The 14,445-nt window shown below is 32.2% G+C and overlaps 1 protein-coding gene across 1 annotated transcript in view; it reads right to left on the reverse strand.

Annotated features, from left to right (window-relative positions):
* The window catches only part of LOC127736468 (SH3 and multiple ankyrin repeat domains protein 2-like), a 108,731-nt gene extending 94,286 nt beyond the window's left edge, over window positions 1–14,445 (reverse strand). Inside the window, exons 1-2 of the mRNA XM_052247018.1 lie at window positions 14,318–14,445; window positions 462–550 (exon numbers count right to left, since the gene is read on the reverse strand). The gene's annotated coding sequence lies outside the window, so the exon portion shown is untranslated. The remainder of the gene's footprint in view (window positions 1–461; window positions 551–14,317) is intronic.

Genomic DNA, 14,445 nt, shown 5'->3' on the forward strand with positions numbered 1-14,445 from the left:
TAATTGCATATGCTTTACTTTAAATAAAATAAATCTGACCGTGCAACGGCAAGAAAACTGTAAAACGTTGAAGCATCATTAATGTTATACTTGATATTCAGACATAACATATTTACTTTTTGCATTACAAATTTTACTAGAAATAGCTTTCATAGGTTGAGATACATTTTGTTAAACATATAAATCAGTTTAAATAATACTGATTTTCAGAGTTGGCATGTCATGATCAAATCCACACAAACAGAGACATCTTTTTTTGTTATGCAATTGGTAACTATCTCATAATATCTACCTCACAATTCTATTTGTTTATATTTCACTGATAAAATATAAATCACAGTTGGTCTTAGTAGATCTGTCTCTTATGTAATACTTAGTTATCCACTTAATTTGATAGTATTGTCTATTTTAAATTTCATGTATAATTATTTAAAAAAAGATTAAAATGTACATGACTGTACCTCTCTTCTCTAAAAAGTTAAGCTTCCAGCTATTCAGGATGATGGTAAATCTATAAGTTGTAGTGCTGCTACTTGTCTTATTGGTTTATCTGGAATATACAAAAGCACATTAAATTAAAAGTAAATTTCAACCAATATATATGTAAGAGTGCACACGCTGTAATGTCTCGCCTACTATACTGACCATTGATTTTATGTTGATAGTCCTACATATAAAGTTTTACTACAAGAATCACATAAACATTTATGATCCAAGAAAATGAGGTCAAGGTCAGATAAACCATGCCGGAAATACATGTACACCTTTAATACAATCATTCCATACACAGAATATAGATAACCTATTGCTTATAGTATAAAGAAACAGACCAAACCATGGAAATTCTATACTGACCAATGAACAATGAAAATGAAGTCAAGGTCAGATGAACCCTGCCAGACAGACATGTACACCTTAAAATCATTCCATGCATCAAATATTGTTGACCTATTGCTTAAAGTATCTAAGAAACAAAGTTAACCAGGAAAACTGAACATTGATCAATCAACCATGAAAATGAGGTGAAGGTCAGATGATACCTGCCAGACTGACATATACACCTTACAATCATTCCATACACCAAATATAGTTGACCTATTGCTTAAAGTTTAAGAAAAACAGACCAAAACACAATAAAATGCTCCGCAGGGCGCAGCTTGATACGACCGCAGAGGTCGAACCCTGAACAGTTGGGGGAAGTATGGACACAACATTCAAGCTTGATACAGCTTTGGATTTGGATTGTGATTAAATATTTGACACAGCATAGGTTTCTAACACAGATTGAATGTGGTCTAAGAACTTAAAAATTTTAAATTGGACATTCACCTATTATGGTCCAATATCCAAAATCTAAATACATGGTTAGATTCAGCATATCAAAGAACCCCAAGAATTCAATTTTTGATGAAATCAAACAAAGTTTAATTTTGGACCCTTTTGACCTCAATGTGGACAAAGTTGATAACTGGGCCCAAAAATCAAAAATCTAAATACATGGTTAGATTCAGCATATCAAAGAACCCCATATATTCAATTTTTGTTGAAATCAAACAAAGTTTAATTTTGGACCCCGATTTGGACCAACTTGAAAACTGGGCCCATAATCAAAAATCTAAATACATGTTTAGATTCAGCATATCAAAGAACCCTAAGAATTCAATTTTTGTTAAAATCAAACTAAGTTTAATTTTAGACCCTTTGGACCTTAATGTAGACCAATTTGAAAACGGAACCAAAAATTAAGAATCTAAATACACGGTTAGATTTGGCATATCAAAGAACCCCAATAATTCAATTTTTGATGAAATCAAACAAAGTTTAGTTTTGGACCCTTTTGACCTCAATGCGGACAAAGTTGATAACGGGGCCCAAAAATCAAAAATCTAAATACATGGTTAGATTCAGCATATCAAAGAACCCCATATATTCAATTTTTGTTGAAATCAAACAAAGTTTAATTTTGGACCCCGAGTTGGACCAACTTGAAAACTGGGCCCATAATCAAAAATCTAAATACATGTTTAGATTCAGCATATCAAAGAACCCTAAGAATTCAATTTTTGTTAAAATCAAACTAAGTTTAATTTTGGACCCTTTGGACCTTAATGTAGACCAATTTGAAAACGGAACCAAAATTTAAGAATCTAAATACACAGTTAGATTCGGCATATCAAAGAACCCCAATAATTCAATTTTTGATGAAATCAAACAAAGTTTAATTTTGGACCCTTTGGACCTCAATGTGGACCAATTTAAAAACGGGGCCCAAAATCCAAAAACTAAATAAACGGTTAGATTCAGCATATCAAAGAACCCCATGAAATCAAGAATAAAACCCCATTGAAATTGGTCAAGAAATAAGCAATTTATAGGAAGTATCTTCTTTTGCACAATCCTGTGCTATTAAATATTTCTTGCTATTGCGCAATACTGTACAATTGACAATTTCTTGCTATTGCGCAATATTGTGCTATTGGATATTTCTTGCTATTGCGCAATACTGTGCAATTGAAGATTTCTTGCTATTGCGCAATACTGTGCAATTGAAGATTTCTTGCTATTGTGCAATACTGTGCAATTGAAAATTTCTTGCTATTGCACAATACTTATTATATAATAATTTACACATCCTGTTTGGTGTGTATCTCCTACCATATCATTATTATTTGATTTTAAATATAAATCAGAAATAACCAACTTAAAATGGAAAATTTTAAAAGAAACAAAAAAGGAAAAAAAGAAAAAAAAGGAAAAAAAAAAAAATCCCCCCCCAAAATTTTTTGAACCCCCATTATGATTCATCACCCCCAAACTCAATCCCAGCCTTCCCTTTGTGGTATGGTACCTTGCAGTACAATTTCAGAGAGATCCATACACTTGAACACAAGTTATTGTCTGGAAACTAGAAAAAAATGTGTTTTTTGGCCCCTTTTTGGCCCCAAATTCCTAAACGTTAAGGGCAATTACCCTCAAACTCAAACCCAGCTTTCCCTTTGTGATATGGAACCTTGTAGTACAATTTCAGAAAGATCCATACACTTACACACAAGTTATTGTCATGAAACTAGAAAAATGCTTGTTTTTTGCCCCTTTTTTGGCCCCTAATTCCTAAAATTTGGAGGCAATTACCCCCAAAATCAATCCCAGCATTCCTTTAGTGATATGGAACCTTGTGGTACAATGTCAGAGAGATCCATACACTAACACACAAGTTATGTCTGGAAGTTACAACAAGAGTGCACACGCTGAAATGTCTCGCCTTCTTTACTAATCATTGATATTATGTTGATAGTCCTAAATATAAAGCTTTATTACAACTGTCACATAAACTTAACATTAACCAAGTAAACTAAACATTGACCAATGAACCATGAAAATGAGGTCAAGGTCAGATGAACCATGCTAGGCAGGCATGTACAGCTAACAATTCTTCCATACAACAAATATAGTTGACCTATTGCTTATAGTTTAAGAAAAACAGACGAAAACACAAAAACTTAACACTGAGCAATGAACCTTGAAAATGAGGTCAAGGTCAAATAAAACCTGCGTGACTGACATATAGATCATAAAATATTTCCATACACCAAATATAGTTGAACTATTGCATATAGTATTAGAAAAAAAGACCAAAACTCAAAAACTTAACTTTGACCACTGAACCATGAAAATGAGGTCAAGGTAAGATGACACCTGCCAGCTAGACATGTACACCTTACAATCATTCCATACACCAAATATAGCTGACCTATTGCATGCAGTATTAGAAAAAAAGACCAAAACTCAAAAACTTAACTTTGACCACTGAACCATGAAAATGAGGTCAAGGTCAGATGACACCTGCCAGCTAGACATGTATACCTTACAATCATTCCATACACCAAATATAGTAGACCTATTGCATACAGTATAAGAAAAACAGACCAAAACACAAAAACTTAACTATAACCACTGAACCATGAAAATGAGGTCAAGGTCAGATGACACCTGCCAGTTGGACATGTACACCTTACAGTCCTTCCATACACGGAATATACTAGACCTATTGCTTATAGTATCTGAGATATGGACTTGACCACGAAAACTTAACCTTGTTCACTGATCCATGAAATGAGGTCGAGGTCAAGTGAAAACTGTCTGACGGGCATGAGGACCTTGCAAGGTACGCACATACCAAATATAGTTATCCTATTACTTATAATAAGAGAGAATTTAACATTACAAAAAATCTGAACTTTTTTTTCAAGTAGTCACTGAACCATGAAAATGAGGTCAAGGACATTGGACATGTGACTGACGGAAACTTCGTAACATGAGGCATCCATATACAAAGTATGAAGCATCCAGGTCTTCCATCTTCTAAAATATAAAGCTTTTAAGAAGTTAGCTAACGCCGCCGCCGCCGCCGCCGTAGCCGCCGCCGCCGCCGCCGCCGGATCGCTATCCCTATGTCGAGCTTTCTGCGACAAAAGTCGCAGGCTCGACAAAAATGCTTATTGTTGGCCCCTTTTTGGCCCCTAATTCCTTTACTGTTATTACCATAACCCCCAAAATCAATCCCAACCTTCCTTTTGTGGTATTGAACCTTGTGGTAAAATTTCATAAAGATCCATTCACTTAAACTAAAGTTAGAGTGCGAAAACCAATGTGTCTTCGGACGACGCTGGACGACGACGACGACGACGCCGACGCCGGACGACGACGACGCCAACGTCATACCAATATATGACCACAAAAATTTTTTTGCGGTCGTATAAAAACTTATCATTGAGCAATGAACCATGAAAATGAGGTCAAGGTCAAATAAAACCTGCCAGACTGACATGTACATCATAAAATATTTCCATACACCAAATATAGTTGACCTACTGCATACAGTATTAGAAAAACAGACCAAAACACAAAAACTTAACATTGAGCAATGAACTGTGAAAATGAGGTCAAGGTCAAATAAAACCTGCCAGACTGACATGTACATTGTAAAATATTTCCATACACCAAATACAGTTGACCTATTGTATACATTATCAGAAAAACAGACCAAAACACAAAAACTAAACTATGACCACTGAACCATGAAAATGAGGTCAAGGTCAGATGACACCTGCCAGTTGGACATGTACACCTTACAATCATTCCATACACCAAATAAAGTAGACCTATTGCTTATAGTATCTGAGATACGAACTTGACCACGAAAACTTAACCTTGTTCACTGATCGATGAAATGAGGTTGTGGTCAAGTTCAAACTGTCTGACAGGCATGAGGACCTTGCAAGGTACGCACATACAAAATATAGTTATCCTATTACTCATAATAAGAGAGAAATTAACATTACAAAAAATCTTAACTTTTTTTCAAGTAGTCACTGAACCATGAAAATGAGGTCAAGGACACTGGACATATGACAGACGGAAACTTCATATCATAAGGCATCTATATACAAAGTATGAAGCATCCAGGTCTTTTAGCTTCTGAAATATTAAGCTTTTAAGAAGTTAGTTAATGCCGCTTCCTCCGCCGCCGCCACCGCCGGATCACTATCCCTATGTCAAGCTTTCTGCGACAAAAATTAACATGAAGAAAAATACTCTAGTTTGTTCTGCAAATTTTCATATTTAATTGACAAAATGAAAAGACCATAAGATAAACAGAATTTTTGGCCAGCATTATATTGTTATTATGCATTTATATGAACATCTATTGTGAATTTTAAAGCTTTTTATAACATCAAAAACAGTTTGCATTGATACAACATGTATAGATTAAATCTTCTCGACATTTTTTTGACCGAAACATATTCAAAACCCATCAAGTCATGTGAATATTTATTTGATAATCATATGATTTCTATCTGAAATAAAAATGGCTTGCGATTAAAAATAACATATATCTAGCACTCTTTAAAGCTCATCTATGTTTTCTCATTAATAAGTTCTTAAAATTTTAACAAAAGATATTTGTTTTTTTTTTACATTCTTAGAAATTTGTTTGGTAGAAAAAGATCCCTTTGGAATGATGAGGACTAGGTCCAGAGTTACATCAGCTATAAAAATTTTGAATGCTCCAAAATTTAGACCAGTTCAGAATTTGAGGTCATGGTCATTGCAGCTTTAAAAAAAAATTATTATTGAATTATCAGTGCAAACATGTCATCACATATCTAATATATAAAAATATTTTAGGAATAACCTTCAACGGTTTTTAGGCTCATCTCTATATAAAAATTATTAGCTGCTATGGTTTAGTTGTATTTCACATAATAAAACCTCTCATGTTTTGAAATTTTAAATAACAAATATATACACACTATTAGAGATATTAATTCTCATCATTCATATTCTTATGGCATGTCATTTGAATAGATCCATATTAGTCAAATATTCAATATCCCAAAATAAGTAAAAAATAATGCATCACATCCTTTGTGCACATACTGTCATACTTTTGAAAAGATGTTGTTTGTTGATACATGAAATCTTATCATTTTAATGATAAAAAATGATTTGTAAAATCTTTATTTTGTTTTTGATTTACGCCTTAATATGGTTAACTGAAGAACATACCATATGGCCGACACAAATTATTTCTGCATTTAAAATGGTTACAAAAACAAGGGCTCTAAAATAAACATAATTCCATCTTACTGAAGTAATATACCAATAAAATCAGTTATAATCAGGTCAACAACAAATAGAAATCGCATTAAATGACCTCTGGTCAGACAAGGTAATGATCAATTTTTTAATCAATCATGTTTAATGTGAAGAATATCCCAACATATATAAATCATCATCTTAGCTATTTCACCTTAAGTTAACTGAAGAAGAACTCCACCCTACCTAAAGGTCACAATAAGAGCAAGTTGTGTTGTGTTTTTTTATTATTTTTTTTTCTAGTTTGATGTAGGTCTTCTTTTAATAAAATATTATAGATATTATGTACATGTATGATGAAGACCATACTTTGACCTATAATGATTTACTTTTATAAATGTTGACTTGGATGGAGAGTTGTCTCATTGGCACTCATACCACATCTTCTTATATCTATAAGAATTTAACATTTTAGGGGAATGAACTTGTATGTAGTTATATATATAATTGAGAAAATTTAAAATTATTGACAGAGGATAAACATATAATCTGTTTCTCTAATGGGTGAAAAAAGGAAACCATATAGTTTTTTTCCTGAATCTCAACATTTTTTGGAAAATTTTCAATAGTACAAAAGAACAACTCTGCAGATTTATAAATATTTTTATTACCTCAGTATATCTATAAGTAATGAAGTAAATATTCTGATTTAATTTAGCAGCTTCAGAAATGAAAAAAAAAACAAGAGTCTTCACCCATAAAGTCTTCATTATGAATTGAATATATTTATTTATAAAGAACAGTAAGTATAAATACTTAATCAACTGCATCAAAAAGGGAGGTCTACCAATGAAAAACAATAAGATCTATCTTTTAACAGTAAAGGCAATAGTACAGAGAAAACAGTTTATATAAGTACATTGTATCAATTGAAATCATTTGAAATTCACTTATGCATAGCTTTTATTCCATGTCCTGGTTTGGCTTTAAAATACTTTTGGTCCTTTTTGGTATTATCAGATCTTTAACATTTATATAAGGATTGAATTTACAATAATTAGGCCTTGAGCATCACCAAAGAGACATGAATTGTTGAAATGTTGATCTGGTGCAGTAAAATTTGTACTGTTAATTTTATTGAACTGTAAATAGACCTCTTCTTTAAAGAAAAAAGGGAATTCTCTAAATAACCTAAAGATGATGGGGATGACACACTTTTGGGTGTGGGATATAGGGGTAAAAAGAGTGGCGATGTGGGATATAGGGGTCAAAAGAGTGGAGATGTGGGATATAGGGGTCAAAAGAGTGGAGATGTGGGATCTGGGGGTAAAAAAGAAGTACAGTTTGATATAGGGGGTACAAATGTCAGATAAAGAAGGAAAAAAGTGGGAAGTGGGAAAATATTTACTAAAAAAGCGGGATTTTGGAAATGAGCACCCCCTTGTCACCCCTCAAAGATCTGATTACTTGTTTTTCAGTTTTTGCTTAAAACTGGGGATAGTAACCTTTATAACATGGAAATCTGCAGAGACCTCAAGTATGTAACTGGAGCAAAATTTACATAATGAATTGCCTCTTAAAATTGTTTTCAATATTTGCAATGAATACCATTAAATCACTATTTATAACTAATTTCTACTAAAGAAATTCTCATTAGAATATATCTCCATGGTAACCCAACATAAAACCATTGATTTCCTCTAAATAACAAAAGGTAAAAATAATCAAACAGGTAATGTTGACATGTATTAATATACCAGGAAAGAAGATAGCCATGATTTAGTTGTTTGTCTCACAGCAATTAAAAACTCCTGAAATTCACATGGGGCTTAAAACAAGCATGTTTGACCATTTAAGTGAAGAACATCACAAATCACGGGAAATATCACTTTTATTTACTTTACTGATAAAATTTTTACTAACATTTCTTTTTTTTCATCTAATTTATAACAGGTATCTTCTCATACAATGTATTTTATATCAATATTCTCTTATCTAATTTTCTTTCTGTTCACATATTAATGCTTTTTCCATGTATAATCACTTCAAAATGTGTCACTTTTCACAACATGTAGCTTAAAAACATGAGCTCAGTGACCTATAATCTTTATTCTATTTTTGGAAATATCATGATATAAACTGCATTTTGGCCAAGTATGAAAACATTCTGTCGTTTCATGTTTATGCCCCAATTCTACATTTGATAAGCATCAGGTGTTGGTCATAGTAACCTTATTTTTTTTAGTGGGATGGTTTCTCTTAATCATAAAAATGATTTTTTTATTAAAATTTTCAAGACAATAAACAATGAAATATTGGTCATGTTACCGTAAGTCTAAGCCAAAGGATGAGTCACTCCAAGTTTCACATACATAATAAAATTACAAGGCTGTATGCATATTTCAATCAATATCTGAGACGTTGATGTGAAAATACAATAGCACACAATTATGGGCACTGACGAGTACCCATGTCCTTCCCATCAACTTTGCACATTCAAACTAAAAGATTAATGTTGCCCTTTTGATTAGTCAGCAAAATAAATTAAATGAAAACGACGTAAAAACTAATCTGGAAAAATTGAATTGAATACACCAAGTGATGTCACAGAAAAAGGGTTTCAAAAAGGTATTCAACAAAAGATGATAGATACATGTACCTACTGATGGCTATACATGTATAGCTTACATTGGCCTTCATGCTAGATGATGATGGTGGAATATGTTTAATGTCCAGTGGAAAGCTATTTGCATATTCTGGATGAGAACATGATAATATGATATGAATATAAATTAACCCTGCTTTGTACTAGATTGACAAGCTGAGTAAGATTTTTAACATGCTAGCTCACCAAGGTAAAAATCAACAGAAAGACATGTCACTATACCCAGGCACTGTCACCATACCCTGTCACCATACCCAGGCACATTATTCTGACTCCTAGCTGACCAGTCTTTGCTCTTACTCATAAATGCTAAAGCTTTGCAGACAGGCAGCAAATCCTATTTTCCAGCAGGGTAGGGTTGAAACCCAGGATCTCTTGCTTTTGAGGCGATCAGGCTACCATGAGACCACCAAGGACGTTTCCTGACAGATGAGCATAAAGTTATTGTCTTTCCATATAAAACAATATTCACCTGTCAATGCCTTAAATAGATGCATGATTTCAAATTATAGAAAATTTAAAACAGAAAATGACATCTTTAAAATAATTGTGTTCAATGTATTTTGAAATTAGCATAAAAACAAAACATATTACACAACATATGAATTGATGTAAGTGTCAAAATCAAACATACAAAACATTAGGTGTAACTTTGTAATTATTTTACATTTGACAGATTAATACAATGTGCACGAGTCTCTTCAAAACAAGTAGGACAACACATTCCACCGAAGAACAAAAGTATAATGTTTTTCCTTGTATAAAAATTATGCATTATAAGAGCAGATATTTATAATCAACAAGCGTTAAATACCCCCACGAATATACTAACATTATATAAAAAAAAGTGCTTTAAAACATGAACTTTTGATAAAATTATACTTTAAAAAATGTAGAAAAACTGTTTATAAATTCCTTTAGGCTTTTAATAGGCCATCTGTTACAGAAAAACTTCTCGTTTGTAAAACCAGATGCCCATGTCTTCAAGCAAAGTATGTATGATCAATGGTCTGATCATGCTTCAATATTAAAATATGTGACATGTTTTAAATGGTCCATAAAATATTGTACATGATGTGTTGATTTACACTGCACATAATCTGAAACTTATCTTGTTCCTGACACCTGTGAAAACCATGACAAACTAGAAAAGTATCCATAAAACTGAGATGCTTAATCATTAAATCAATTATATTAAAGATTAATTTATAAAATTTAACTAAACGGTTTAATTTGAAACATATAATCAATATAATAATAAGATAATAGCCAGAAATGTTTTGCGCTATACAAGACAGTAAAGTAGGGTAAATACCACAGAGGGTATCAGAGATGTTCACTTAAACCCAAATTTTCAAGCTAATTAAGCAAAAAATGTTTCTAGTACTTATCATAGTTACGCTTCATGAAATGTACTATGAAATAAAAATGGAATACTGAGATTAGATTTAAATGCAAAATGTAACCATTCATTGAAACATGAAATGTAGGTCGTAGTGACTCAAATGTTCAAGAAATGTCTTGATGTATATGATGAGAGGATGCATGATACCAGTTCATTTTAACCAAAAGACAAAACTTAACAAAATCATCAAACAGCATATAAAGGTAGGTCAAATCATGGAAGTATTATATGAAGGCCACAAATAACCATAGGAGTTCCGGTGTTTATTTACATTGGTAGGTAGATAAGACATTCGATAACAAATCACGTGATAAGATCAGCTTCAGTAAACGGAACAGGCGAAGGCGGCATCGCAGATACCCCACAAAGGAGTTATCACATACTTGACAAACTGAGTCCGAACCTTTTATTTTCTTAAAGAAATCAGTGGGATGGGAATGTACTAATTTTTCGTTGGAGTTCCTGTCAATATAATACTTCTGTGGTCAAATTAATCCTTTTATGATCAAATTCTGCATTGACAATAATGTCTTGGTGTAAATTATATATATTAATATATATATATACAATTTCTCTAATTCTTCGTCAATTTATCCCTTTCTGCACCCATTGTATAAAAAAAATTTAATCAACGTGTGGTTCGTTTGATCTCAGTTCTTCATTGGTTAAAATCCGATTATGACGTCGAATTTTCTTGCTTTCCTCTGAATTTCCTATTGTGACGGCATGAAAAAAGGCGACCATGCCTGATGACGTCACATAGAAAGAACACATCTTTTTGCAGATCATGCAAAAAGAAGGAACAAGTTTGCCTGCATATTGTTTGAAAATCATTAGAGAAACAGATTCCACCACCAAATCTCGTGTAATACGATACTTATCCACTCTCGACAGTTAAATTTTAAACATTTAAAACGCTCGGCGAGCCTCGCGTTTTAAATTTGAAAATTTAACTGTCTCGAGTGGATAAATATCGTATCACACTCGATGCAGTGGTAGAATCTATATGTAGCAGACATGTGTTGTATTATATGTAAGAGGATTATAATTGATATATACCATTAATGCTATTTTCTTAAATTTTCTTTGATCTTTCTGTGCAATAATTTTTAATCTGACGGGACTCCACTGATAATGTTTTTCTCTTGTCTAGAAGAATGATAAGACCATGATAATGATGATGTCATAAGTCAATGTCATTGAAATTGCCTAGGAAAATAGTGATAAGCAGATTATCTATGGTCTTCCAACTCAAAGAAGTTTCTCTGCAAAATCTCATCATTGATGAGATTGTAGTCCAAAAACTCCACCTGGTTATCAAAACCATAGATAATCTATCAATATTGGTTTCAAGCAAATTGGCTGAATGGTTTCTTGCTTGGTTAGTTGTTGTTTGCTAAATATCCAGTGGCAACTATTTCATGGATATTCATGAAGATCAAGAAATGGATCTCTATGCAAATCTTAACCAAATAATGTGTATCATCTACTTTTATACAATAAATGAAGAAGAGAAACACTATAATCTCCTTCTACTTTCATGGTTGATCATTCCTAACAAGATTTATTTCACAACATACTGATTCTATAATATCAATATGTCATTCTCATTTCTCAAGTATAAAATTCTTAATTGATGTCACCTAAATATATGTATTGGGTCAAGGAATATGGGCATTGATTAGGGTGGGCACAACTGTACATAAGTATAAACCACATATTGTCTTTGAATATAAAATGCATTTGTGTAAGGCTTAGAAAAATGTATTTAGTAAAAGTCTGAGGCTTTTTATCCTGTTCCATGTAGAATAACATTTGTATTGGGACATAATGTATGGTTTTTTTCTGTAATTTAATACAAACATAATGTAAACATATTAGGTGAATTTCACTCAGAAATATAAATGAAGCTAAAAAAGAAAATATCTGTGAAATTATTTTCCTTCGTTACAAAATCATGACACTCACCTAAGCCTGTATCCCTCGCCAAGTGAAAAAGTGTCAGTCTTCTGATGAGGACCTATAATTGCATATATACTAGTTATTTTTGTGTAATTGATCATTTTTGCAATTGACAAGTTTTAACCTAGTGCCTGTAGTTTTGAGATGACACCCAAAAACTGAAAAAACAGCAAAAATAGATTTCAGTGGCAACAACTACAGAACAGGTTGTCAGATATTCTGAAATTGTCAGAGTACATGGAATAGAGAGGAGGAATACCAAAGGGAGACAAAATCATGGAAAAAATGAAAAAGTCAAACAACAGATTACAAAACACTATATTGAAAACTAGACTAAGCCACGTGAACTCAACACAAATTTAAATTAATCTCAGTTGCTCCAGAATGGTAAGCATATCATGCTCTACATTTGTTCATGTTACACCAGTCGTGATGATCATGGCAAGTACAAATTGAGAGTTAAATCTCATTTAGTAATGTCACAATCAAGAAAAAGAAGACGACAGAATTTCTATGAGTCATACGACCATTGGAACATATCTGTGTAACTCTAAGAATATTCAAGATAACTGCCTAAAAATATAAAAATCGTTCAAAATAGATATTCAAGGGGCAATAACTCTGAAATGGGTAATTGTATTTTTCTCCGATTTTTCAGATATATAGACATACCTTGTTGAGCTCTGATCTTTTTTTTGCAATTTACACTTACCATACCATAGTTTCAAAGATGGCAGTAAAAATCTGTGAAAATTGGTAAAGTCCTTTTATATCAGGGTAAATAACCCATATAATGTTTTCAGATTTTTTTCTGAAATATTTTGGGTAGATAAAACTTGCCATTTTGATCATTTTATATTAATGATCTAGTTCCTACAATTTTGGAAACAGTAGACAAGAACTGCCAAAAAGTTAAAAATCAACATTTCAGGGGCAATAAATCAAAAACAGGTTGACTGATCTTTCTAAAATTTTCAGAGTAGATAGAGCTTGTTGTAATGACCATTATTATCTTTTGGTAGTTTTTCTCTAAACAATATAGATTTTAGATTTATAAGCCAAAAAAAGCTGTTTAATCTCTATGTTCTAAGACTATTTTTAGCACCATTTGCCATGTTGGTTGATCAACCAGGTGGAAAATCACAAAAATTCATAGTACATCTACTAATCCTATGGATGAAGCAGACTAACTTTGGTTTCTATCCATTATTGTGAATGGTTTTAGAGGAACAGATTTTTAAAGAAAACTTAACAGACAAAGGACAGACAGGTTAAGCAAAGTGATGGCAATAGCTCACCTGGCCCAAAACTAAATTCTATAGAACATACTGCCAATGTCAAAACATGACTTTGGGTGACCAAAGACTGCATAAATATACCAAAACAATCTAAATATGGTCACTACAATCTGACTGCAACAATATGGTGTTATATTCATATTAAAACAAATACTCTGAAAAAAGGGTACAAACATTATTGAATATGAGGTAAAATGCATAATTGCTAGATGAAATAAAAAGAAATTTAACTGTTATTCATCATATTTCTATTGTCATACAGTATAAAATATGTTAGGAATTGATTGTACACTGACTCATTAGGCTTAATCAGTTTTACTAAAGTGTCACACCCTAAAAATAAGAAATCTGAAAATATCAGAATTTCTTCTAAGAAAACATACTGACCTTATATATGTCAAGCTCTTTAGTCAAATTCACAGACTATTCCAATTTGGTTTTTATTAAACCACATCTACAAACTAGAAAATGAATTCATAAATACTCTATAATAACTATTGACAGTATAAGTCATT

Source organism: Mytilus californianus, unplaced genomic scaffold, assembly GCF_021869535.1.
Source record: "Mytilus californianus isolate M0D057914Y unplaced genomic scaffold, xbMytCali1.0.p SCAF_31, whole genome shotgun sequence".
Taxonomy (NCBI): Eukaryota; Metazoa; Mollusca; class Bivalvia; order Mytilida; family Mytilidae; genus Mytilus; species Mytilus californianus.